We start from the raw sequence: 27,070 nt of genomic DNA, 5'->3' as shown, positions 1-27,070 counted from the left end.
CCAACACAATGGGAAGCACATTGAACACATTTTATAAGTGGTCAGAAACTTGTAAATAACTAATGAAAGAATAAAGTTACGTTAAAACCAAGCACACCATTGTTTTTCTTGTGAAATTCCCAATAAGTTTGATGTGTCACATGACCCTCTTCCTATTGAAAAAACAAAAGTTGGATTCAAAATAGCCGACTTCAAAATGGCCGCCATGGTCACCACCCATCTTGAAAAGTTTCCCCCCTCACATATACTAATGTGCCACAAACAGGAAGTTAATATCACCAACCATTCCCATTTTATTAAGGTGTATCCATATAAATGGCCCACCCTGTACTTTCAGGGTATCAGATGTCTTATGTTACAGTGGTGTGTCTGGTGACTGGTTCACTTTAAACAAATGATGTACAACATTTGGTTTGTGGCACTTCATGTTTTATCTCAGTGGTTTGTAGTATTTATGCCAGTAGTAGTAGATTTTGTTTCAGCACAAACCTGATGACCATATTAACAAACTAGCAATTTTAGAATTTTTTCTAACGTTAAAGGTCAGCTATTTGGATAAAGTAACATGGTTTAAAAACCATTCTAAAAATATCCATTGGGGTTAAACTACATTTAAGAAGTATTCTTTATGATATCAGCTGCATATACAGTACAGACCAAAAGTTTGGACACACCTTCTGATTCAAAGAGTTTTCTTTATTTTCATGACTATGAAGGCATCAAAACTATGAATTAACACATGTGGAATTACAAACCGGATTCCAAAAAAGTTGGGACACTAAACAAATTGTGAATAAAAACTGAATGCAATGATGTGGAGATGGCAAATGTCAATATTTTATTTGTAATAGAACGTAGATGACAGATCAAACGTTTAATCCGAGTAAATGTATCATTTTAAAGGAAAAATACGTTGATTCCAATTTTCACAGTGTCAACAAATCCCCAAAAAGTTGGGACAAGTAGCAATAAGAGGCTGGAAAAAGTAAATTTGAGCCTAACGAAGAGCTGAAAGACCAATTAACACTAATTAGGTCAATTGGCAACATGATTGGGTATAAAAAGAGCTTCTCAGAGTGGCAGTGTCTCTCAGAAGCCAAGATGGGTAGAGGATCACCAATTCCCACAATGTTGCGCAGAAAGATAGTGGAGCAATATCAGAAAGGTGTTACCCAGCGAAAAATTGCAAAGACTTTGCATCTATCATCATCAACTGTGCCTAACATCATCCAAAGATTCAGAGAATCTGGAACAATCTCTGTGCATAAGGGTCAAGGCCGTAAAACCATACTGGATGCCCGTGATCTCCGGACCCTTAAACGACACTGCACCACAAACAGGAATGCTACTGTAAAGGAAATCACAGAATGGGCTCAGGAATACTTCCAGAAACCATTGTCAGTGAACACAATCCGCCGTTGCCAGCTGAAACTCTACAGTGCAAAGAAGAAGCCATTTCTAAGCAAGATCCACAAGCTCAGGCGTTTTCACTGGGCCAGGGATCATTCAAAATGGAGTGTGGCAAAATGGAAGACTGTTCTGTGGTCAGATGAGTCACGATTCAAAGTTCTTTTTGGAAATCTGGGACACCATGTCATCCGGACCAAAGGGGACAAGGACAATCCAAGTTGTTATCAACACTCAGTTCAGAAGCCTGCATCTCTGATGGTATGGGGTTGCATCAGTGCGTGTGGCATGGGCAGCTTGCATGTCTGGAAAGGCACCATCAATGCAGAAAAATATATTCAGGTTCTAGAACAACATATGCTCCCATCCAGACGTCATCTCTTTTAGGGAAGACCCTGCATTTTTCAACAAGATAATGCCAGACCACATTCTGCATCAATCACAACATCATGGCTGCGTAGGAGAAGGATCCGGGTACTGAAATGGCCAGTCTGCAGTCCAGATCTTTCTCCTATAGAGAACATTTGGTGCATCATAAAGAGGAAGGTGCAACAAAGAAGGCCCAAGACGATTGAACAGTTAGAGGCCTGTATTAGACAAGAATGGGAGAGCATTCCTATTTCTAAACTTGAGAAACTGGTCTCCTCGGTCCCCAGACGTCTGTTGAGTGTTGTAAGAAGAAGGGGAGATGCCACACAGTGGTGAAAATGGCCTTGTCCCAACTTTTTGGGGATTTGTTGACACCATGAAATTCTGATTCAACATATTTTTCCCTTAAAATGGTACATTTTCTCAGTTTAAACTTTTGTTCCGTGATTTATGTTCTATTCTGAATAAAATATTAGAAGTTGGCACCTCCACATCATTGCATTCAGTTTTTATTCACGATTTGTATAGTGTCCCAACTTTTTTGGAATCCGGTTTGTAAATACATAACAAACAAGTGTGAAACAACAGAAAATATGTCATATTCTAGGTTCTTCAAAGTAGCCACCTTTTGCTTTGATTACTGCTTTGCACACTCTTGGCATTCTCTTGATGAGCTTCAAGAGGTAGTCCCCTGAAATGGTTTTCACTTCACAGGTGTGCCCTGTCAGGTTTAATAAGTGGGATTTCTTGCCTTATAAATGGGGTTGGGACCATCAGTTGCGTTGAGGAGAAGTCAGGTGGATACACAGCTGATAGTCCTACTGAATAGACTGTTAGAATCTGTATTATGGCAAGAAAAAAGCAGCTAAGTAAAGAAAAACGAGTGGCCATCATTACTTTAAGAAATGAAGGTTAGTCAGTCAGCCGAAAAATTGGGAAAACTTTGAAAGTAAGGGCTATTTGACCATGAAGGAGAGTGATGGGCTGCTGCGCCAGATAACCTGGCCTCCACAGTCACCGGACCTGAACCCAATCGAGATGGTTTGGGGTGAGCTGGACCGCAGAGTGAAGGCAAAAGGGCCAACAAGTGCTAAGCATCTCTGGGAACTCCTTCAAGACTGTTGGAAGACCATTTCAGGGGACTGCCTCTTGAAGCTCATCAAGAGAATGCCAAGAGTGTGCAAAGCAGTAATCAAAGCAAAAGGTGGCTACTTTGAAGAACCTAGAATATGACATATTTTCAGTTGTTTCACACTTGTTTGTTATGTATATAATTCCACATGTGTTACATAGAAACATAGAATGTGTCGGCAGATAAGAACCATTTGGCCCATCTAGTCTGCCCAATATACTAAATACTATGGATAGCCCCTGGTGTTAATTCATAGTTTTGATGCCTTCATAGTCATGAAAATAAAGAAAACTCTTTGAATGAGAAGGTGTGTCCAAACTTTTGGTCTGTACTGTATAACCTTGCATCCTCATATTTAAAACTATTACAGAGGACCAGAAACATGAAATGACAAACTGGACGCAGTCCAAGGTTGATATAGTTGATTAAATGTAGGTGTAATCCTAATAAACTCATTACAGTACAACACTGTCATCTGTCTTTGGAGAGAGGCGTCTGTACACCTCTAGTTTTTTAGCTAGTCAGCTACATTTCTGGATATTGGATGTGAGCCACCTTGCAAAAATAAACAAGTGGAAGTCACGTCATATGCTTTCCTAAAGCCAGACTCCCAAATCAAAATCAATTTAGCAAACACAAAAATGTTTTCTTAAAAAAAGATCTGGATATTGTACATTTTAGCTCCAACATGTTTCCTTTGCCAGAGTGAGCCAGCTCACCAGTTTAGTATTAATACCTCAATGAGATTTATCATGAGAGGATTTAGGTTTACAGGATTCTGCCTTGTCATAATTTGCACTACCAAATATATCAAAATGTCAAGGTTTAAAAAATTTGGTGCATCTTTAAAGGGGTTATGCCATGATTGATGTAAAAATGAATTCATATATTACATGAAATTACCTTTCTAACAAAGCTAGAACCAACCCTGTACCTCGCATGGGTTCAGACTCCAGATATCTCCATATTCACTGCTCCAATTGTCCTACTAGATTATCTTTAGCCTGGTAACTCAGTGAGTGTGTCCTTTCTGCTGTAGTGCTCTCCCTGTAACAGCCAAAGTTTCTAACAGAAGATATGGCTGATGGCAGTTGAAGATTTAAACTGAGCACGTTCGACTAGCTCAGTGAGACGGACAAAAAATCAGGAAAAGAACAAACAGCAGGTGGTGCTGTACAGATATATTTTATTGAAAAGCTCACTGGCTATACTAAATTTTTAATGACATGCAAATACAAAAGTATTAAGATCCAGGGGCTGGATTAAAACATGTAGAATGTTTTGTGACATAACCCGTTTGTTGCAGGCAACAAATTTTGTCCGGGAGAAACCCAGAATTTATTTATTCTGTAGGTCTGTATGAATATGGTGTGTGACACAGTGAAGGGTATGTATTTTGGTTGTTGAGATCTGCACACCTTCTTGGAGGTGGGTGCTCATAGAGAAACAAGTCAATATGTAGGAGAAAATCTATGGCACATCCTACTTCTTCTGAAGCGCATGGATTACAGATCCCTTCATAAAGGTCAAAACTGACCGAAACGTCGGGACCACTGTATACAACTTCATTCTATGCCTTGAAATAATATTGGATGTAATGTGACACAAAGTGTTCAAAATGAATTAATAAAACTACAACCTTTCATATCATTATAAGTGGTGTGCCATAGATTTTCTCCTACAGTGAAGGGTATGGTCTGGGAGGACAGGTATTTTCCTCCCAGTGTGGGCTGATTTGCAGCCAGATGGGGTCAAACACCGGACTGGATTTTAAGTGCCTGTCCGGGTTTTGACAACACCTAGCTTTCCTTAAAAGACAGCTGGGCTCAGCAACAAGTTGTCTCTGTTTTGGGATCTGAGGCATAGTGCCGTGCTAGAGGGCTGAGAGCCGCATGCGGGGAAACAGGCCCCCTAAAGCCTGTTGTGGACCACTGTAAAAACCTACTAACAAGGTCATAGTTTTGTTCTTTGGACTTTCCTTTGTGTGAACGAACACTAAGACTGAAAAATGTTGCTTTGTTTTTGCCTTGTGTGTGAATAAACACTGAAGTTTTGTTTTACAAACTGTCTTTTTGCCTCTGTTCTGCGTCCGTTTACCCTGCCTACCAGATCGAATCATCACAGGTGATACCAAATAGGTATGTGTTAGAACTTTTGCACAAAAAAATACCTATTTTATGGGAAAAAATACTTTTTGTATTGTATTCCAAGGCTCACAACTTTTTTATTTGTTTATTGTAGTTTACTGAAGAGCCGAGGCCTCTTCAAACAGATGATCGGCAAAGGTGTTGGAGTTGGACCTCTGTTCAGATGTTCAGACATTGATTACCTATCTATCCTAAGGATAGGTCATCAATATCGAAATCCTGGAAAACCCATTTAAAATATCTGCTCTTTGTTAGCTCGGTAGCCCAAGTGGGTGGTCCAATCTGTGATTTAGTGTGTGTGTATAATTATATAAATTTCAAAAATATGCCTGCATCCACTGAAAAAAGCTTTACTCATGGCCAATAGGTCTCACTTCCACCTAATTTAGTCTACTGCCTGTTGTCAGGTAAGATCCATCCCTATTAACAGAGGTTCTGAAGTTGGCTCCCAGCAAATGGGGGATGGGGGGGTGTCAAAGCTAGCTGAGATCCTGAGCCTGATAAAACAACTTCTTCTACATAGCATTTGAAGATTATTGGGGCAGCGTGCATTTTTGTGAGTGCGATTTCGACTTCCTTATCTGTTTTGACAAACATGTAGCTGTGCAGCTAAAACAAATAATAATTTAGAAGGTTGCGGCATGACGTAGGTGTGCGTGCCGCGCTCCTCTTGCCGTCCTACCCCCCTTCCTCCCCGCCTCCACCTCCCGCTCTGATGGTGAACACTTTCGAGTGCCGTGGAGTTTCGACCTGCGGCGAAAAGGTGACCTGGTAGCCAGTCCTCTCGCTACTATACAACTTCCAAGATTGGAGTTGGAGTTCCGGACTGAGACGGGGGAGGAATCAGCTGGTCTCTGATGGACATGGCGGACTGTGCCTCTAGCTAAGAACGGGTCTCAGACTTTATGCTGCAGAGTTCGCGGCTCCGGGCGGCATACTTACCTCTGGGTTGTAGCAGGAGACGGTGGAATCCTCGTGGTGCGGACGAGCAGGTGCGGTTGTGCCTTTACCCTGGATCGCAGTGAGCAGCTGCTGACGCCTATGGAGCCTTCTGTGGATGCCCGTGGAGTCTCATGTCACAGGTGATTCGTCCCCGTTGGGCTGTGTCTGTGGTTCCTGTTTGAGGGGTGCCGAGGCCGTAGATAAATGCCCGTCGAGGTTCCTATGGTCGCCCGTTGAACGCCAGGGGTCCTGTTCTATCTGCCCTCCAATTTGTGCATTGGTGGAATCGATCCCAGGAGGATACTTTGTGCTGGGGGGGGGGAATAATTCTGCCTTTTGGGTGGATTGGGCGATTTGGGCATTCCTCTCTTAGTGCAAGGCTGTGATTCCCCTGGCCAAGTTATCCGGCTATGTAGTCGCTGTAGCTTATTTGCCCCCTTCAAGCTGATCTGTACTGCTATTTGCGGTAAAAGGGCAAGTACTTCGCTTGATATCAGCTGGAATAGCTGAGGCCTTGGTGCGATATTTTCTCCAGGGGTGCTTTAGAGGAATTAATTAATCTAAGAGTTGGACATGAAAACTCAAAAGATGGTGGCTCAGGAGCAGTATTATAGTAGTTATATTCTTGTACATAGGAGCAGTATTATAGTAGTTCTATTCTTGTACATAGGAGGCAGTATTATAGCAGTTATATTCTTGTACATAGGAGGCAGTATTATAGTAGTTATATTCTTGTACATAGGAGGCAGTATTATAGTAGTTATATTCTAGTACATAGGAGCAGTATTATAGGGCCGCACACCTGTGACAGAAACAACTCCGCATCATATGCATGGCCATGCAAAGATCAATATAAGCAGAAGTATTTGGATTCCTAGGACGCCGAGCGCATAACCTGTAAAGCAGCACTTTGTGTCGTCCAGGATACATACTTCGTCCGAAATCCCGCGAGATCCGGGAATAGCGCATTACAGGAGCCACCATCCAGACGCCGGAACTATCCTTTACGGCTTGCTGCTTACCTACCGCATACGTCCACAGAGACGTCCTCGGGATCCACCAAGAGGAAGGTAGGAATATTATTTTTGCACATTGTATGCGCTGAGGCATACCATCCAAAGTGTATGGCAACTTAATGGACATTACCGGCATCTAAGGACACTCTTCAGTCACGTGCCTACACAAACAACAGGAACTGTTTCATTCACTTGCCTAATTGCCACATTAGCGCCGGAACAGTGCCCATTTATCAATTATACCTACTGATTGATTTCAGTGCTTATGGGACAGAGAAGCGCTAGGTTATCAACAACTATCCTGGCTGAATGTATCCATACAAATTGACTATATTCATATAAGTTTACTGTATAATTGCTCAGACCACCAGTGATCGTCATTATTTATTCATCCCTTCTGTGTGTTTTTGATACTATGTATTTTAGATTTTAGGGCTGAAATTTACACGTGTTACATTGTGATTTAATAAACTTTTAAATTTCATCACTTCTTTGGTCCAGGTGTTGAGTGCTCGCCCTGACCTTTGATTCAAACCACATAAGAGTTGGACATATTCGCTTGTATGGACACGCCTCACAGTCCTCGGCTGGCACGCTCCTACCGTATCTTCTGAAAACCGCCGTAGTGTTTATGTACTTAGCTGAACGTTTTAAACTTTTATGCACTCGGCTGGACAAGTGTTTTTTTTTTTTTTTCTTTCAGTATTTATAGGTATTTCCTCCCCAGGTACTCAGTTTATATGGTCCCAGTTTATGTGTATTTTCCTCACATGTATTCAGTCTGTGTGCTTATCTGTTTATATGTATACATAGGTTATACTTGGGACATTTAGGTGCTTTTGAGTACGATATAGACTGTCTGGACGTTACAGTTAACATTGGTCTTTTCCTAGGCCGGTCCGCACTACCAGTGGGACTGGCATTGGAAAACATTTTGTACCTTACTTGGATTGGCAAAAATACTAGATTTGATACTGGGGAATTGCACATTTAGTGCATACTTGTGGGGTCTCCCAAAATGGTGCCTAAGTATCGTAAATCTGGAGGAGTGACTTCGCCGAAAGGAGGGATAGGGGGTAGCCCCCAGGCTCGATTGGATAGATTTTTGAAGTCACCACCACCCAAAACTAGGGGAGGTGTGCAAAGATCTGCTCCACAGGCTGAGCTGAGAGAGGTGAATACGGACCGCCTGGAATTGGGTACTTTAAAATCTAGTACACCCCAGAGTGAAGGTTTGGACACCATCAATAAAAAACTCTCAGATATACTGGGAGTAGGTAATTCTACCAGCAGCTCAGTTGCAGAACTGGCCTCCTCCCTTTCAGTAGTACAAGGAGATGTTACGATAATTAGAGATGAAATGACAAAATTAAGACAGAAGGTTAAGGAGTTGGAATCAGCAGTTATCTCTATTACATCAGAGAATAGTGTGTTAAAAAAGAGATTAGAAGAGGTAGATCAAGATCGTCTTTGGCATAGAAGGAAAGTGATAGATCTGGAAGATAGGTCTCGTAGGTACAATCTGAGATTGGTGGGTTTCCCAGAAGGGGTAGAACAGGATAATCCTGCAAATTTTATCCAAAAATGGCTGGTGGAAAATCTAGGACCAGACCATGATGCAACTACCTTCTGTGTGGAAAGGGCCCACAGAATCCCCTTCAAAAAACCTCCCCCAGGGGCTCCCCCTAGGTCAATTCTGGTGAGATTGGTCTGTTCAAAGGATCGGGTCTGTTCAAGGCCAAAATCGCTTCTGTGAATCGGGTAAAACGGGTAAATTCTTAGCTCGGTTAGTTGCCAACCAGAGAGATGCTACTAGTATAAGGGAGATTAGGAACCCAAAGGGTAATAAGGTGAGGTCCCCAGAGATGATTAGGGAGGCGTTTGTGAAATACTATTCCTCTCTCTATTTGTCCGATCCTACTCCTAGCTGTGATGATATGGGTCAATACCTACAACAACTGGGGCTACCCCAGTTAGATCCCCAGGACAGGGAAATGTTGGATCGCCCCATTCTTTTGGAGGAGCTACGATCGATACTCCCATCTCTGAAATATAATTCATCTCCAGGACCGGACGGCTTACCGTTTGAACTGTACAGGTACCACGCTAATTCACTTCTTCCTATCCTTTTGCGGGTGCTGAATGAGTCCTGTATACTTGGGTCTTTACCTCCATCATTTAGAGAGGCAATGATCACTTTGGTCTTGAAAAAGGATAAAGATATATGTGATATGGGGTCATATAGACCCATATCGCTTTTAAACACAGATTACAAAATCTTTGTAAAAATCCTGGCTAACCGTCTGAAGAAGGTCATTGCCTCTCTGTTCATCCCGACCAGACAGGATTCGTCTTTATAGGGTGTACTTGAATCTCTCTGTTGGGGGTGAAATGGACCACTCCATCCTGTCTTTAGATGCTGCAAAAGCATTTGACAGGATGGAGTGGTCTTTTCTATGGTCCACTATGTCTTCCTTTGGCTTGGGGAAGGTATTTATAGAAATGACTCAAATGTTATATGAACAGCCGTCAGCTAGCATTAACATTAACGGTATCAGATCCTCCCCTGTTACGATGTGGTGAGGGATGAGGCAGGGGTATCCCCTCTCTCCCCTCCTTTTTGCCTTATTTATTGAACCGCTAGCCTGTAAGATTCGATCAGATAACCGTATAGATGGCTTTGGGGTGGCAGGAGTGAGTGATGAAATAAGTTTCTATGCCGATGACGTTATTTTGTTCTTGGATCAGGGATGGAAAATCCTTCCCTATGCGATGAAAGCAATAGAGGAATTCGGCAAATTGTCGGGTTATTTGACTAACTGGACTAAGTCATCGCTCCTCCCGCTGAACCGCAAGGTCGTAGATGAGGGCAGTGGAGTTCGGGTCCTCTCTCCCAATGGAACTTTGGACTATTTGGGGGTGAATATTGGGGTTCCCATTAATAGATTTTATGAGCTTAATTTGGCCCCGGTTTCGAATAGCGTTAAGTCTAAAATATGTGTGTGGCAGAAATTGATATTGGCTCAGACTGATCGAATAGCACTGGTCAAAATGATTACTCTGCCTATTGTGATGTACCCGATGTGTGCTTCCCCGGTTTGGATCGATGATATCTTTTTTCCATAGACTGGTGACTCTTATTAACGATCTAATATGGGGAAGGAAGAGGGTCCATATAAAACAACGATATCTATGGTTGTCGGAATCAGATGGTGGGCTATCATTCCCTTTCTTTCAAGGATATTATTTATGTGCACAAATTCAGCGATGTTGTAATTTTAAAGAGAGTTTACTTTCACAATATATGATCCAGGTTATGGATAAACCAATAGAGAATATTTTCACTTGTTTGGAATCTGGCTATTTGGGTTTGAGGAAGTCCCTATTGATACCCTGGACCATACAGAGAGTCTGGAAAAAGCTTAAGATCATACTTAAAGTTTCGCACTCTTTTGCTTTCACCCCTCTGTGGGAGAACAGGAACCTGGAGGAATTCCTCAAAAGCACAGATTTTACTTATTGGCTCCGTAAGGGGGTTGTTAATGTAGGTCATCTTTTTTCTTTGAGACACTTTAAATCCTATCAAGAATTTAATTTTACTGACAGCACATCACTAGATCTGTTTATGTATTTATGTTTAAAACACTCATATGAGGCCTCTAGCAATAAAGGCTATATTTTTCCATGGGAGAATTTATTCTTTGATTACTGTTTTGCTCAGACAGATAAGAGGGTCAAGATATGTCGATTGACATTAGCAACCATAATTGTTTTTAAAAGCCCAGATAAGTGGGAGCAAGAGTTGCGTTGTCTTCCGCTGCACTGGACTAGTATTTACAGAAATGTAAGAAAGGCCACAATCTCTAACGCGCATAGATTAATTCAATTTAAGATCTTGCACCGATTGTACTATACGCCAAAAGTCCAATTGAAATTTCCGCAAAATGTAGGACGAGAATGCTGCTGTCCGAAATGTGGATATGTAAACGCGGATTTCGCCCATTTACTTTGGGACTGTAGCAAATTAAAATGGTTTTGGGAACTGGTCATTCTATTCCTTCAAAGGGAGACTTCTTCTTCTTATAACCCTGGGGGGTCCGGTTCAGGGCAGACAGATTTGGATGAGGGGTATGATAGTGGCAAAAGTTATCTTAATTAAATATTGGGGATCTGTAGTGTACGGGGACTGTAATGCCCGTCACTACAAAAGTGTCACTTGGTGTGCTGTCGTCCCCCCTTAATTATGGGGAAGTTGGTATATGTCATCTTTATAAATTGTCATGTAATGTAATGTTGTGTATTTCCCTGTTACTGTGACACTTGCATGTACAGGCCTGCTAAGGGTGTCATTCCAGCTTCTAGTCACTAGAGGGAGCTAGAGAGCCCTAGTTTATATAAAGCCCAGACAGGGAAGTGAAAGTCAGTCTAGTTTAGAGTTCAGAAGTTTCTAGAGTGTGCTGAAGTTTCTAGAGGCTGAGGAAGCTGAGGGAGAGACAGAGGCATGTCAAGGAAAGCAAGAGGTACTCAAGATAACAGAGGAGGTACTTTATAAAGAGAGAACCAAGGATATACGCCAGAGTTAAGGTATTGGGCCTTGGAGAAGATTTTCTATGTCCCAGGATCAGTCAGGAATAGAGTGCAAGCTCCTGTACTGCAAGTCCTGTGTTTCACACTCTGAAGTCACCTTGCTTAATCTGTATTGCCTGCATCGACCGTATTTAAAAATCAACTGTATGCAAAGGAACTGTGCTTCCGTTAATGTCTCTATATGGAAACTACTAAAGTTGGAGTTTTGTTTTAACATCACGTGGTTCCTCAGTTATTCCTGCTATCAGCAAACGGCGTGCCACCGTTTAATTGGCACTGGCGTCACGAACATTTTCCTACCATCACCTGCCTATGCAGAGAGTCAGCCGTCTCAGGTTAGTGTCTATTGCACTACTACACCCAGGAACATATTTCTACACACAACTTGAGTACGCTGCACCTCTCTTTTGGCGTCACAAACAGGATACGCACGCTTTATAGTGCAAGAAGCGTGAACTTTGTGCCTTATACAGTTGCCCTGTGACCAAAGTGACAAATTGCCTGTTTATTTAAAGTGTGGTTTTGTGGACTTTTTACAATCCTGCTTGCTGTCAGTGAATGGACAGCGTTTTGCTAAAGATGGCCACCGGCCGCCTGGAGTAAAGTTTCCCGCGCTGCTGAGGACCTTCGTGGGCGGATCCCTACAAAGACACAGAGAATCCCGCCCCTCGTCATCATCGCACCGCCGCGGCCCTGCTTCTTCTACGTCACCGCGTACTCAGGACGTCCGGAATCTCTCGAGACTTGGACTGCGCAAACCCGGCGATACCGGTAAGAACTTGTAACCGGAGGGAAGGGGATTATTCCGGCCCCTTTAGTCGCCAGCGGCCATATCTCAATAGACTACCATGTCAGAACCGGGAGTGCCTGAGCAGCCGGCCCCGGGAGAGCTTGCGGCTCCGAATCATCCTATAGCCCCCAGCATGATGCCCTTTACCATGCCTTACTATTTTGGGGCCCCATGGTTTCCCCGCTACAAAGGAGAGACCCATACCCTAAGAGACTTTAAAGAAAAGTTGCTGGCATTATTCAAACTGTACCCAATAAATGCCGATCAGCAAATGGAAATCCTGCTAGCGCAGCTGGAGGGAGCTGCCCGCAGGGAGGTATTATCCTGGCCTGCTACTGAGCGGAGCACTCTAGAGCAGATATTCACCCGCCTCAGGGCCACTTTTGAAACCAGGACTGCCTCAGAGATAAAGATGCAGTTCTTTGGCAAGAAACAGAAGCCCGGTGAGTCCCTCCGTGAATATGCCCTATCACTTCAGGAGGCTTTAGGGGCTGTAATTCAGATAGATCCCAAAGAGGCTGATAACCAGGACCAGACCCTGAGGGAACAATTTATCACCGGGGCGTCTAGTGAGCAAATAAGGACCCAATTAAAGATGCTGTCCGCCCAGCACCCTAACAGTACCTTTCTGGACTTTAAAGAACTGGCTATAAAAATTATGGGGTCAGCAGTATCTACGGAGTTGAGCACCCTACCTGAATCATCAGCCTGCAGGCCAAAACCGCTTATCACTAACCAAGCTGAGGCCGGCCAAGCTGTTCAAGTGTCCGCTACCGATACTATTGCCATGCTGACAGAGCAAGTAAACCACCTCACTAAAAGTCTAGAGAAAGTGTGCAGAAAAATAGAGGAATGGGAAAAACCCATAATGACAGAAGAAGAATTCCTGTCACCTCCTAGGCCGTTCCCACCTCCATACCAAGAGACTCACCCCAGGGATCCTGGGAGGCGTAATAGAGATCGCAAGAGGCCCGTGTGTACATACTGCAAAAAGCTGGGACACACAGAATCCACGTGCTGGCAGTTAAACGGGCAACCCCTGAGGCTGAGGACCACCCCTCGGGAGGTAGAACACTAGGTCCAGAGGATCCAAATTGGATGCCACGTTATGTAGGATCCCATCCTAAAATCAATATAGAGATCAACGGGGTCCCCTTTGAAGCCCTATTAGATACTGGGTCTCAGGTCACTACTATTCAGCTGCCTGCATTTGAAAAGTTCTGGGACACCAACCAGTTGACCCAACCGCCTGAATCCTGGGTGGAAATTATCGCCAGCAATGGCAAACCTGTAAAGATTCATGGATACTGGGAACCCACCCTGCAGGTGGGAGAAGTAACCCTGCCTCAACAGGGAGTGATCGTAGTACAGGCCGGTGACAGAGGAGGACATCCTGTCATTCTAGGCACCAATGTCTTCAAAAACCGTTATTCAGAAATACTTGCTGTATTACATCAGACTTTGCCCACTGCTTCCTCTGCATCCAGGAGGGTGATTCAAAAGACTATTACTGTGTTAAGTGCCCAGCAGAGGTTTGCTAATGGGAAAGGAGAAATTTGTACTGCCAGGATTAGTGATATTAAGCCTGTGACTTTGCCTCCTAATTCTCAAACTCTTTTATGGTGTTGTGCTGTCCTGGGAGTCCAAGGCCGAGATTATCCCGCCCTGGTGGAACCAATCCAGATGGAGGATTACCCTTATGTGAGAGCTGCCAAGTGCCTGGTGAACGTCTCCCAAGGTAAAGTACCTGTCCGTCTGATTAACCTGAGTGATCATCCTGTTGCGCTTACTAAGCATTGCCGTGTTGCCCAGCTGTCCCAGGTGTCCTTCCAAGACATCATTCGTCTTCCAGTGACAGAAAAGCCGCCAGCTGCCGTCAGCGGATGTTCGCCGGTGACCCAGCCACAAGTGCCCTGGTGGGAAGAGCTCCATGTAGGGGACGAGACTACCCCCCAACATCAACAAGAAGGGATTCTACAGCTTGTCAAGGAGCACCACCAGGCCTTCAGTAAGCATGCTACTGACTATGGAGAGGTTAGTGCCATACAACACACCATACCTACTGGCTCTCACCCTCCTATCAAGGAGAGATACAGACCTTTACCACCTACTTCATATCAGACTGTAAAAGAAATGATCCAAGAGATGAAAGACTCTAATGTAATCCGGGACAGCCGTAGTCCGTGGGCTGCACCCCTGGTCCTTGTAAAGAAGAAGGACGGTGGTATCCGTTTCTGTGTGGATTATAGGAAAATTAATCAAATAACCCACAAAGATGCATACCCACTGCCCCGCATTGAGGAGTCACTGACTGCTCTGGGCTCCTCTGCCTATTTCTCCACATTGGACTTGACCAGTGGCTACTGGCAAGTACCCATGGCCCCTGCAGATAGGGAAAAGACTGCTTTCACTACTCCCATGGGCCTGTTCGAATTCAATTGTATGCCGTTCGGGCTATGTAATGCAGGAACTTTCCAGAGACTAATGGAACGGTGTTTGGGTCATAAAAACTTCGAAACAGTGCTGCTGTATCTAGATGACGTCATTGTGTACTCAAAAACATATGAAGACCATCTAAAACATTTGGCAGAAGTATTTGAAATCCTTATCAAATATGGCTTGAAAGTAAAGCCATCCAAGTGTCACCTGCTCAAACCTGCAGTAAGATACCTGGGGCATGTAGTAAGCGGAGAGGGAGTGCAACCTGACCCTGATAAATTAGCAGCTGTCCGTAATTGGCCGGTTCCTACTACCGTCAAAGAGGTGAGGAGTTTCCTTGGTTTTGCCGGCTACTATAGACGTTTTATCCCCCATTTTGCTCAAATAGCTGATCCTATTCAGGAACTCTTGAGGGGGCAACCCAAGAAAAGTCCTAGAACTCCTGTGCCCATTGAGTGGAATGAGGAAAGAGAGATAGCGTTCCAATTGCTAAAAAAGAAACTGACCAAGCCTCCTGTGTTAGGTTATCCAGATTATAGCAAGCCTTTCCATCTTTATACCGATGCTAGCAAGCGAGGCCTGGGAGCTGTGTTAGCCCAAATCCAAGAGGGAAAAGAGAGAGTGATAGCATATGCAAGCCGCTCCCTGAAAGGAGCTGAGAAAAATGACCAGAATTATAGTTCCTTCAAACTAGAGTTCCTGGCATTAGTGTGGGCGGTGACAGAAAAATTCAAGGATTATCTAGCCGCCACTCCGTTCATTGCATTCACTGACAATAACCCTCTGGCACATCTAAATACAGCTAAATTGGGGGCCTTGGAGCAGAGATGGGCCTCTCGCCTTGCCAACTATAATTTCTCTGTAAAGTATCGTGCTGGACGTACTAATGATAATGCTGATGCTTTATCTAGGCTTCCCACAGAGACAGCTCCTGATGATGTGCGAGATGCTTGGGAAGATGTAGAGATGCCGGCTTTCTATAACAAATTTGCTCAACAGGATCAGGCTCGAGCTACCAATAACAGAGCTGCAGTTCCTTCACCCTCCAGTAGGCCTGATCCTAAAGAAGAAAGGTGGGTGAAACTACAGTCTGAAAGTAGAGTGCTGGGTGAGTTGTTGGACTTCATTACTAGTGGCAGAGCCCCTGAGAGGATTCGGCGTAAGAGTGCAGATCCTGAGCTCATCAAACTGTGGAGACAGCGCCATCAACTCTTCATACAAAAGGGCCTATTGCTACGGAGAAGCCTAGACCCAGTGTCCAACGAGAGAGTGCACCAGATTCTCATACCCCGACGAGATGCAGGTATGGTGTTGGAGATGTACCACAATCAATCTGGTCACTTTGGGGTCCAAAAGACTGAAGCAACTATCCGCCAGCGGTTTTACTGGGTGGGCATGAGAGAAGACATGGAGAAGTGGTGTCGGGAGTGTGTAGCCTGTGCCTTAAAACAAAGTGAGCACCATGATCAGAGGGCACCACTGAGACCCATTGTAAGTACCCGTCCTCTTGAACTTGTCGCCATCGACCATGTGAAACTGGAGCCTAGTCGCTCAGGGTATGCTTATGCCATGACTATTATTGATCATTTCACAAAGTTTGTTGTAGCAGTGCCTGTGAGAGACCAGACAGCCAAGACTACAGCCGAAATGTTCTGGAAGCACTTCCTCCTGCCTTATGGATGTCCAGAAAAGATCCTCACCGATCAAGGACCGGCTTTTGAGTCCCATCTGTTCCATGAACTGTGCTGCTTACACAACTGTAAGAAGATCCGGACCACGGCCTACCATCCTCAAGGTAACGGATTATGTGAAAAAATGAATCAGACCTTGATAGAGATGCTGAGGGCCGTGCCTCCTGAGAACAGAGGAGATTGGCCCAGTCTGTTGCCACAGCTCATGTTCACATACAATCATACCATACATTGTTCCACCGGGTATACTCCTTTTTACTTGATGTTTGGGCGCCAAGGGACATTGCCTGCTGATCATTCATTGGACATACATGTACCTGATTGCATTAACCCATTACCTAACACCGACTGGGTTGCTGAACATCAAAGGCGATTGAATACAGCCAACGCCATTGTTCAGGAACGTATGGACTATGCTAGGGACCGACAGCAGAGGGACTATGATCAAGCAGCCCATGCAGAACCCTTGACAATAGGGGCCGTGGTATGGTTAAAGAATAACCGCCGTACCAGTAAACTGGACAGTAAATGGGAGCGAAGTCCCTATGTTATCACTGCAATCCCAAATGTTGGAACTCACACTTATGAGATCACCCGGGAAGACAAGGGATCCCAAATTGTACACCGAAACCGGTTGAAGCTCTGCCTGACACCAGAACCCAGTGCCGAGAGTTCTGGACCTGAATATCCTGTGTCAGAGTCAGCAATACAGCCCGAGGATCCTATGCAAGCTGTTAGTAATCTGAGGTATGACGCTGATCCCATGCATTGGCTTCTGACACCTTGGTTGAACTTGCTGGTGCCTGCTCCGGCACCTACTGTAACTTCACCTCCGGAAGAGCTGGTTCAAGATGCCCCGGATCCAGTTCCCCCTCTAGTGGATCTAATTGTTCCAGGTGTTCCAGTTGTTCCTGACCAAGATCTCCCTGATGGAGACCCTCCTGTTACTCCTCTCTCTTCCACCTTGTTGCTAAGGGAAGAGGAGACCCCTGTTTTGAGAAGGTCTACCCGGATGACCAGGGGACGCCCGCCAGTCCGTTTAGGGGACTTTGATTATTCTGGTGGTGTCTCCTCCCAAACAGTTGCCACTGGCAATACCTTACTTGACATTTGTGCGCAAGAATGGACTCCTCCACGTGAGCCCTTGCCTGTGATACACCCACAGGAAACTCCTGGGTAGTTCTGTTTTTATACTGTTTTATCTATTCTGCTGTTCTATTATGGACTTATTCATTGTCATGGACTATCCTGGTTATAATGTTACGCTGTGCCAGGTCAGCACCCCAGTTCCATTCACTATCCTGAAGAGAAGAGAACGACGCCCCTTGTCACCACCCTTCATCTTTGCCAATTGGACCTGATATGAATGTAAATGCAGATGAATTACATGTATGTATGCCTGCATGTCTCTTTTTTCTGTTTCAGGTAGAGATTCCAGTTGGGCGAGCCCTGATGGAGTACGAGGGCGTACTCAGCTTAAAGCAGTGGGGTATGTAGTGTACGGGGACTGTAATGCCCGTCACTACAAAAGTGTCACTTGGTGTGCTGTCGTCCCCCCTTAATTATGGGGAAGTTGGTATATGTCATCTTTATAAATTGTCATGTAATGTAATGTTGTGTATTTCCCTGTTACTGTGACACTTGCATGTACAGGCCTGCTAGGGGTGTCATTCCAGCTTCTAGTCACTAGAGGGAGCTAGAGAGCCCTAGTTTATATAAAGCCCAGACAGGGAAGTGAAAGTCAGTCTAGTTTAGAGTTCAGAAGTTTCTAGAGTGTGCTGAAGTTTCTAGAGGCTGAGGAAGCTGAGGGAGAGACAGAGGCATGTCAAGGAAAGCAAGAGGTACTCAAGATAACAGAGGAGGTACTTTATAAAGAGAGAACCAAGGATATACGCCAGAGTTAAGGTATTGGGCCTTGGAGAAGATTTTCTATGTCCCAGGATCAGTCAGGAATAGAGTGCAAGCTCCTGTACTGCAAGTCCTGTGTTTCACACTCTGAAGTCACCTTGCTTAATCTGTATTGCCTGCATCGACCGTATTTAAAAATCAACTGTATGCAAAGGAACTGTGCTTCCGTTAATGTCTCTATATGGAAACTACTAAAGTTGGAGTTTTGTTTTAACATCACGTGGTTCCTCAGTTATTCCTGCTATCAGCAAACGGCGTGCCACCGTTTAATTGGCACTGGCGTCACGAACATTTTCCTACCATCACCTGCCTATGCAGAGAGTCAGCCGTCTCAGGTTAGTGTCTATTGCACTACTACACCCAGGAACACATTTCTACACACAACTTGAGTACGCTGCAGATCTGTCTCCCTACACTCAATAAATGAATAGATACAGTATTTTCAAAAAACTCAAATTTATGAGGATATGGAAAGAAAACGGAGAGCGGCACGTGTGACTCTTTAGATATAGTTTATAGTGTACTTATAATTGTGTTCGATAGAGCAGTAGTGACGACAGCCAATTGGGGAGGGGGGGGGGGGGACAGTCTTATTTTGTGGATATTAACCTGGAATCTAATGTGACATGCATAAAATATATAGAATATTGTTCCTTCTTATAGTGTAGCTGATTGTTGTCTAAAATGGCTGTCCTGTATGTAGCTGTTCTTTTTGTTTTGATGCATGTCTCTCATACTTTGTATTTAAATAAAAAAATAAAAAATAATAATAATAATAATATGGCCAGAGGACAGAGGTGTTGCTAGATTTCCTGCACCCGGTGCAAGGATTCAGATTTGCACTCTGCCTCCCCCCGCCTCACTCAAATTTACATAAAGAGGGGGCAGTTAAATGGCGCGTGCAGTGTGCCACAGAAAATTTGTTTTACACTAAGTCACTCTGCTCAATGCATAACAGTACTCACCCAGTCCCACCTAATAAAATCAATCATCGGGTACTCGGCAGTACCAGTACACCTTGCAATCAATTAAAGAACTAACTGTTCCTACCTTATGCAGCGTGTTGCTGGCGTCGCCGTGATGTCTTCTGGATCTGGAACAAGGTCCCTGTGGTGATAGAGAAAAAAAGAATAATCACATAAGGAAGGGATGGTGACTGTACCTGGTAAATACCTACGAGGGCGCGCTGTGCTGGTTCTGTAAGACCGAGCCATCTCAATGTATAACAGGGTAATCTAGGACATTTCCCCTTAGTGCTACCACACAGTACTAATGCCTACATTGTGCCCCCTCACAGTAATTATGCCCATATTGTGCCTCCTTTACAGCTGAGATGCCTACATCGTGCCCCCTCACAGTAGTTATGCCCACATTGTACCTCCTTTACAGCAGAAATGCCCACATTGTGCCCCCCGACAGTAGTTATGCCTACCTTGTGGCCCCTTCACATTAGTGATGCCTATCTTTGTGTCCCTTTACAGTAGTTATGTCCTCCTTTTGGCCCCTCAATGTCGTTATGCCCAACTTTTTGCTCGTCACAGTAGTTATGCCCATCTTTGTGCCCCCTCACAGTAGTTATGTCCATCTTTGTGCCCCTCACAGTAGGTATGCCCACTTTTGTGCCCCCTCACTGTAGTTATGACCACTTTTGTGCCCACTCAATATAGTTATGCCCACTTTTGTGCACCCTTACTATAGTTATGACCACTTTTATGCCCCCTCACAGTAGTTATGTCCTCCTTGTTGCCCCCAGTGCCCTCTCCAGCTCCATGAAAAAAAAAAAAAAAAAGAAATACTTACCTGCTTCCCTGACCTGACAACGCGCTCCCACACACATCAGCGCTGCTGGCTGTGCAGGAGGCTGATTCCCGCACTTTCAGTGCTCTTCCCTCACAGCCAGCAGTGCAATGTGCGGCGTCAGAGATCAGCACAACAGTGAAGCAGGGTGCAGACAGCGCGCCACCCCTCCACCCTTTACGCCAAGGGCACGTGCCCCTTCAGACCCCCTTCCTCGCTACGCCCCTGATCAGGAAGACTTTAGGGAAGCCCAAAAAACCTGTCTCTTCACAGTTACAGTATGATTGTACAAAAAAGCAAAGCCATTATGCAAACTTTTTTTGAAAACTTTAGTCTTGGTACATTTGAATCTGCTTTTTAGATCAGAATCATTAGGACAAAACTGTGATTTGTGACTACACTTTTGCTACAGAGTCTAAAACCTCTTATTTATTCATTGATTCAGACTTCAGCACTACCGCTTTAGATTGGCTGCTTCTTATACAGATACAGGTAGAATGATTATAATGTACAAAACATATGAGTTTATGTCAGGGGGAGGTCCTGGAGAGAAGGGGTTGTGCCAAGTCTTACAGTTATCGCCTATCTACAAAGTATGGGATAACTGATTATGGGGGCCTGATTGCTGGGACCCCCATTGATTTTGAGAACTGTAGTTCCCTGTCCTGGTGGAGCAGCATTCTCTATGGCAGGAATAGGCAACCTCCAGCACTCCTGCTGTTGTGAAACTACAACTCCCAGCATGCCTACTTGCTCTGCTGTTCTCAAAACTCTCATAGAAATGAATGGAGCATGCTGGGAATTGTAGTTTCACAACAGCTGGAGTGCCGAAGGTTGCTGACACCTGCTCTATGGGATTGCTGGAGATAGTAGAATACAGATCTTATCTCCATCAATCCCATTCTCATACAGTTGCTATTAGACATGTAACTTGAGCTGCAAAAACAGAGTCACAGTTACCACTGCATGGCAGGCTGCATCTGGACCTGCTCTGGTTTCTGGGTGCAGAGTACAGGAGTTGCCCAGCATTTAGTGGTAATGGTGTGGTACCTACAGCCATAGGCGTCGCTACAGGGGGGCAAGGAGGGGGGCAGTTGCCCACCCTAAGTTATTCCTTGCCCCCCCGCGTGCCCCCTGCTGATTCCCCTTTAAAACGTTGGCCGCCGCGCCGCTATTACAGTGGCGATCTGTCAGTTTTGCCAAACTGAAGGTACTGCCCATGCTGCCTACCCGCTTCACTACAGGCTCCTCGGCAGTTGGCAGCCAAGTGAATCTTCCCTCGCCCACCTCAGCTGCTATTGGCTGGGAGGGAGAGGGCAGCACTGCCATTGGCTGCCTGTGTATTTCAGCCTAGCAGGGCCAGGCAGAAAAGAATGTGGCTTGGGGATTTAACATCAGGAAACATTGTTGCGCGCCCCTCCCCCTGCCACCACGCCTAGAGGAAGAAGCTATGAGGACAGAGCACATCAGAACTGTAAGTATCTTTTCTATCTGCGATAAACCCCTGACCAGCACCCCCTGCGTTACATGCACCCCTGACTAGCGCACCCCAAGTTCAAGCAACCCTGACCGCTGAACTCTGCGTTACATGCACCCCTGACCGTCGCATTCTGCGTTACAAGCATAATAATAAGTAGTATTAGTTGCACACACCAACAACACCCACAGGGTTATTTCACAAAAGGGTGAAGAGTTTGGAGAAGTCAGGAGAAGTGAACAATATAGGACAACATAGCTGATTTGAAAAAAATTATCCAATTCAGCTCACTTTCCTATTCAGTTATGTTGTCCTACATTGTTCCCTTCTCCAAACCCTTCACCCTTTTGTGAATAAGCCAGTGAGCTTAAGTTTTCGAGGAAAACTCTTGAAAGCTTGTCTTTTAAGTATTAGGTTAGTACAATAAAAAAGGTATCCCTGCATACTGCAATACTCTAGTATTTTGCAATCTTATTTATATATACTTATTTCGTTTTTTCAATAGTATGATTAAGTGGTGAAAATTATTAGTGCCCCTCCATTTTTGACTGTGGTATCTTATGTGCCCCCCCCCATATATTGTTCCTAGAGTCGGCACTGCGGCTAAAGCTGAAGCCTCCCGTTTAATAGCACCCTAACATTTGCTGAACATTTCTGCAGTAGCATACATTTGACTTTATCATATTTCAAAATCATATAAACGTATTCTCATAATTAAGTCATAATGCAGGAAAAGTTGAGCTGAGAAGAAGTTCAGCAAAAGCTCGGCCAATAACTCCCTACAGCTGCGAGAGAGTGGGGGTGCTTGATCTCGTTGTAATGTGTCACTCTGTGGAAATAAATTGTATGTGCAAGTGCTGCAAAATACAACCATCTGAAAACTAAAACACAGCTTGATCTTTTCACAGTCTACCTAATTTATAGGGAAGTAAATGCACTATAAATACCTTCCAACTGTTACTGGCAACAACTGAGTCATGAAACTAGATAAAAATAATCTCGGAAAACCATGGAAATACAAGAAAGATGGAAACGATTGTACTAATAAGTAATAACTGTCGTCATAAGACAAAATGCAGTAGGTACCAGGCTCTGCTCTTCAGGGAGAGTTAGAAATAAATTTAGACCATTGTTAAACGTAATACTGGGTTCGCTGCTATTTTGGATCTTTTGTAATGTTTCAGCGATGAAAGTCTTGAAAGCAACATGTTTTTGGTGGCTAGCAGAGATGAGAAAAGTTTTCAAAAATTCGATTCTGCAGCTTCGCTGAGGTTTGACAAGGAATTAGATTTTTTACGAATGAATTTGTCACGAATTGTTATGTTAAAATCCCAATCAGCCTATTAATCAATAGGACCGTTTTTAACTGCTGCTTAAGGTGGATTTAGACAAACCAATAATAGTCCTGAATCCCTGATTATTGTGAATGCCCTGCCTCTATTGGAACCGCTGTGTGTTCCCCTCGTCTCCCCTCCTTGGTTGGCCAAGGAACTACGTACTCTGCAGCTACGTACTCTGCAGCCAGCGTTGTCAGCTGGAAATTTTTGGAGAATTTTTTCACAAGGACCTTCTGGTATTGGACCATTCTGCTAGTCCTCTCCACCACAGGAATGAGAGATGAGAAGTTCTCTTTGTAGCGGGGGTCGAGAAGGATGAACAACCAGTAATCTGTGTTGGCCAAAATGCGTACAATGCGAGGGTCACGGGAAAGGCAGCCTAACATAAAGTCATCCATGTGTGCCAGAGTCCCAACAGACAAGACTGCTGTCCTCATCATGAGGATGACTCTCAATCTCCTTATCCTCTTCCTCCTCTTCTACCCATCCACGCTGAACAGATGGAATAAAACTTCCATGGGTACTACCCTCTGCAGCGGAGGCAACCGTCTCCTGCTCCTCCTCATCATCATCCAATTTGAGCTGAGAAGACGAACTGAGGGTGGTCTGGCTATCACCCTGTGTACTTTCTTCCCCCATTTCCACCTCTTCCACATGCAAAGCGTCCGCCTTAATTGTGAGCAGCGAGCGTTTGTGTAGACACAGAAGTGGGACGCTGATAATAGCTTTATCGCCGCTCACCATCTGTGTTGATTCCTCAAAGTTGCGTAAAACCTCACAGAGGTCAGACATCAATGCCCACTCGTCGCTTGTGAAGAGCGGAAGCTGACTGGAAAGGCGACGACGATGTTGTAGCTGGTATTCCACTACTGCCCTCTGTTGCTCACAAAGCCTGGCCAACATGTGGAACGTCGAGTTCCAGCGCGTGCTCACGTCACACAACAGTCGGTGAGCTGGCAATTGCAAGCGCTGCTACAGCATTGCCAGACCGGCGGAAGCTGTCGATGACTTGTGGAAATGGGCACACACGTGGCACACCTTCATCAGTAGCTCAGACAAATTGGGGTAGGTTTTGAAAAACCGCTGAACCACTAAGTTGAACACGTGGGCTAGGCATGGTATGTGTGCCAGCTTGCCGAGCTCCAAAGCCGCCACCAAGTTACGGCCATTATCAGACACCACCATGCCTGGTTGTAGGTTGAGTGGCGAGAGCCACAGCTCAGTCTGGTCACTTATCCCCTGCCACAGCTCTGCGGCGGTGTGCTGTTTATCACCTAAGCAGATCAGTTTAAGCACAGCCTCTTGCCACTTTCCCACTGCAGTGATAAACCGCTTCCAGCTACTGACTGATGTCTGACTGGTGCTGCAAGATGATAATTCAGAGGTGGAAGTGGAGGAGAGGCGTAGGAGGAGAAGGTGGGGTTGCAGCCACTAACATAGGTGGCGGCGGAAACCCTGATGGAAGTAGGGCCCGCAATCTTTGACATCGGTAGCACCTGTGCCATCCCAGGGTATGACTCGCTCCCGGCCTCCACAACGTTCACCCAGTGTGCCGTCAGGGAAATGTAGCGTCCCTTGCCAAAAGCACTTGTCTGTGTGTCAGTCGTTAAGTGGACGACCTTCCCAATAACTGCGTTGGTCAGGGCACGGGTGATATTACGAGACACATGCTGGTGTAAGGCTGGGTACTGCACACCGTGACAAATTTTGGTGTCTAGGGACAGAGTACCGCGTGACAGCCGCCACCATCAGACTGCGGAAAGCCTTAGTGTCCACAAGCCTAAATGGCAACATCTCCAGGGCCAGCAATTTGTAAAGGTGCACATTTAGTGCTATAGTCTGTGGGTGGGTGGCTGGGTATTTTCGCTTTCGTTCAAAAGCCTGGGGTATAGACATCTGTACGCTGTGCTGGGACACAGAAGTGGATGTGCTAGCTGATGGTGCTTGCGAAGGTCCAGGTGCATTGCGGGAGGCATCTGGGCCTGCGCCTTGGACAGGGGATTGGCCAGCACATAACACAGGGGAAGAGGAGGCAGTGGTGTGACCCTGGTTGTGGACCCAGGCGTTCAGCCCACCTATTAGGGTGCTTTGATGCCATGTGGCGGATCATGCTGGTGGTGGTGAGGTTGCTACTGTTCACTCCCCTGCTCATTTTGGTATGGCACAGGTTTCAAATGACAGTTCTTTTATCGTCCTTACTTTCCTGAAAAAAACGCCACACTGCGGAACACCTACCCATTGGCAAGGGAGATTGCCGCAAGGGGGTGCTCCTGGGAATAGTTGCGGGCCTGTTTGGTGTGGCCCGCCTTCTCCCTTTTGCCACCCCACTGCCTCTTCCACCCTGTTGTGGTGCTGCGGATCCCTCCCCCTCTGTACTGCTGTCCTCGCTCGGCTTGCCACCTTCCCAAGTTAGGTCAGTGACTTCATCGTCCAGCACCTCCTCTTCCATTTCTTCACTCTGTTCATCCTCCTGACTTGTTGACCTAACAACATCCTCAATTATTGACAACTGTGTCTCATCCTCATCATCAACCTCTTGAGACTCTAATTGCCGTTGACTTATTGGCAACTGTGTCTCATCATCATCATCCACCTCGTGAAACACTAATTGCTGTTCCCCACTGTCATCTTCTGACTGTGGATGCTCCAGAGTTTGGGAATCAGGGCACAAGATCTCCTCATGTCCCTCTTCAAGCGGGCTTGGCGAGAGGCATAAATTAAGGAACGGCGATGAAAACAGCTCCTTGGAATATCCGAGTGTGGGATCACTTGTTTGTCAAGACTCTCCATGGTGGGTGGAAGGAGTATCAGGGTGAGGATTCTGTTGACCAGACTCTTGGCTACTGAGACTGGACTTTGTAGAAGACAGGGTGGTGCTTAACCGACTGGAAGCATTATCTGCTGCAATCCAACCGACCACCTAGTCGCACTGGTCTGACTTCGAGAGTGGTGTCCTGCGCCGCCCTGCAAACTGGGACATGAAGCTAGGTATCGTGGATGAGTGTGTTTCTTGTGCTCTGGCAGCAGGCACAGTTTCACCACGTCCAGGGCCACGGCCTCTGCGTGCACCATCAGCAGCAAGGCCATTTCCCTGTCCCTTACTGCTCGCCTTGCGCATATTAAATGGTATATGTGCTTGTAAGTGTGTCACACGTACAGTAGCGCAGGTTTTGTAAGTGTATGAGCAAATAAAGTACACAGAATGTCACAGATAGTTTTAGGATGCGCACACGTTAAACAGGAGGTATAGCGCAAGTAATGTCGCTATCACCACCGCCTAATAAAAAATTACACTGAATGAATGTCACTGATATTTAGGATGCGCAAACGCTATACAGGAGGTATAGCGCAAGTAATGTCGCTATCACCACCGCCTAATAAAAAATTGCACTGAATTAATGTCACTGATATTTAGGATGGGCACACGTTATACAGGCGATGTAGAACAAGTAATGTCGCTGCCACCAGCAGCAAATAAATTTGACTGAATGTCACTGATATTTCGGATGCCCTAACATTATACTGGAGATGTAGCGCAGGTAAAGCACAGGCCGGACCTAGGGCTGCAAGCCTGGGGGGGAGGCCTGGCATGACAGTGCCTTGGAGGGAGTGAGCTGTTCAGGATCTATGGGGTTAATTGGCAGAGTTGGTGGGGGGTTGCATCAGGGGAGGGGTATAGGGTTTAAAAAGGGTAGCAAGAGCGGGAAAAGGGGCCATTTTGTTGGGACAGCGGATCTGCAGCAGCCTTTGCCTGAGCTACTGCGTACATCTTAAGTGGCTGTTGTTACCCATCATGTCATCCATTGAAGTGCTGCAGGTGCAGCTCCGGGCGGCAGCGGAAAGCAGGGTACAGGAGTGTCTGCAGGCTTCAGTAACAGGCCTGCTGCCGGGGTCGGGGAGTCGGCCTCGACGGCTTCCTCCATTTGCCGGCCGCGGAGGACTAGGCTTCCGGCGCTTAGTCCGGAGGTGATCCCCGAGGGTCCGGCGCTAAATTAGGAGCCCCTCCGGGGACCCTCTGGCACGCACAGCAG

Source organism: Bufo bufo, chromosome 4 (genome assembly GCF_905171765.1).
Source record: "Bufo bufo chromosome 4, aBufBuf1.1, whole genome shotgun sequence".
NCBI classification, from domain to species: domain Eukaryota; kingdom Metazoa; phylum Chordata; class Amphibia; order Anura; family Bufonidae; genus Bufo; species Bufo bufo.
This window is presented reverse-complemented; position numbering follows the sequence as displayed.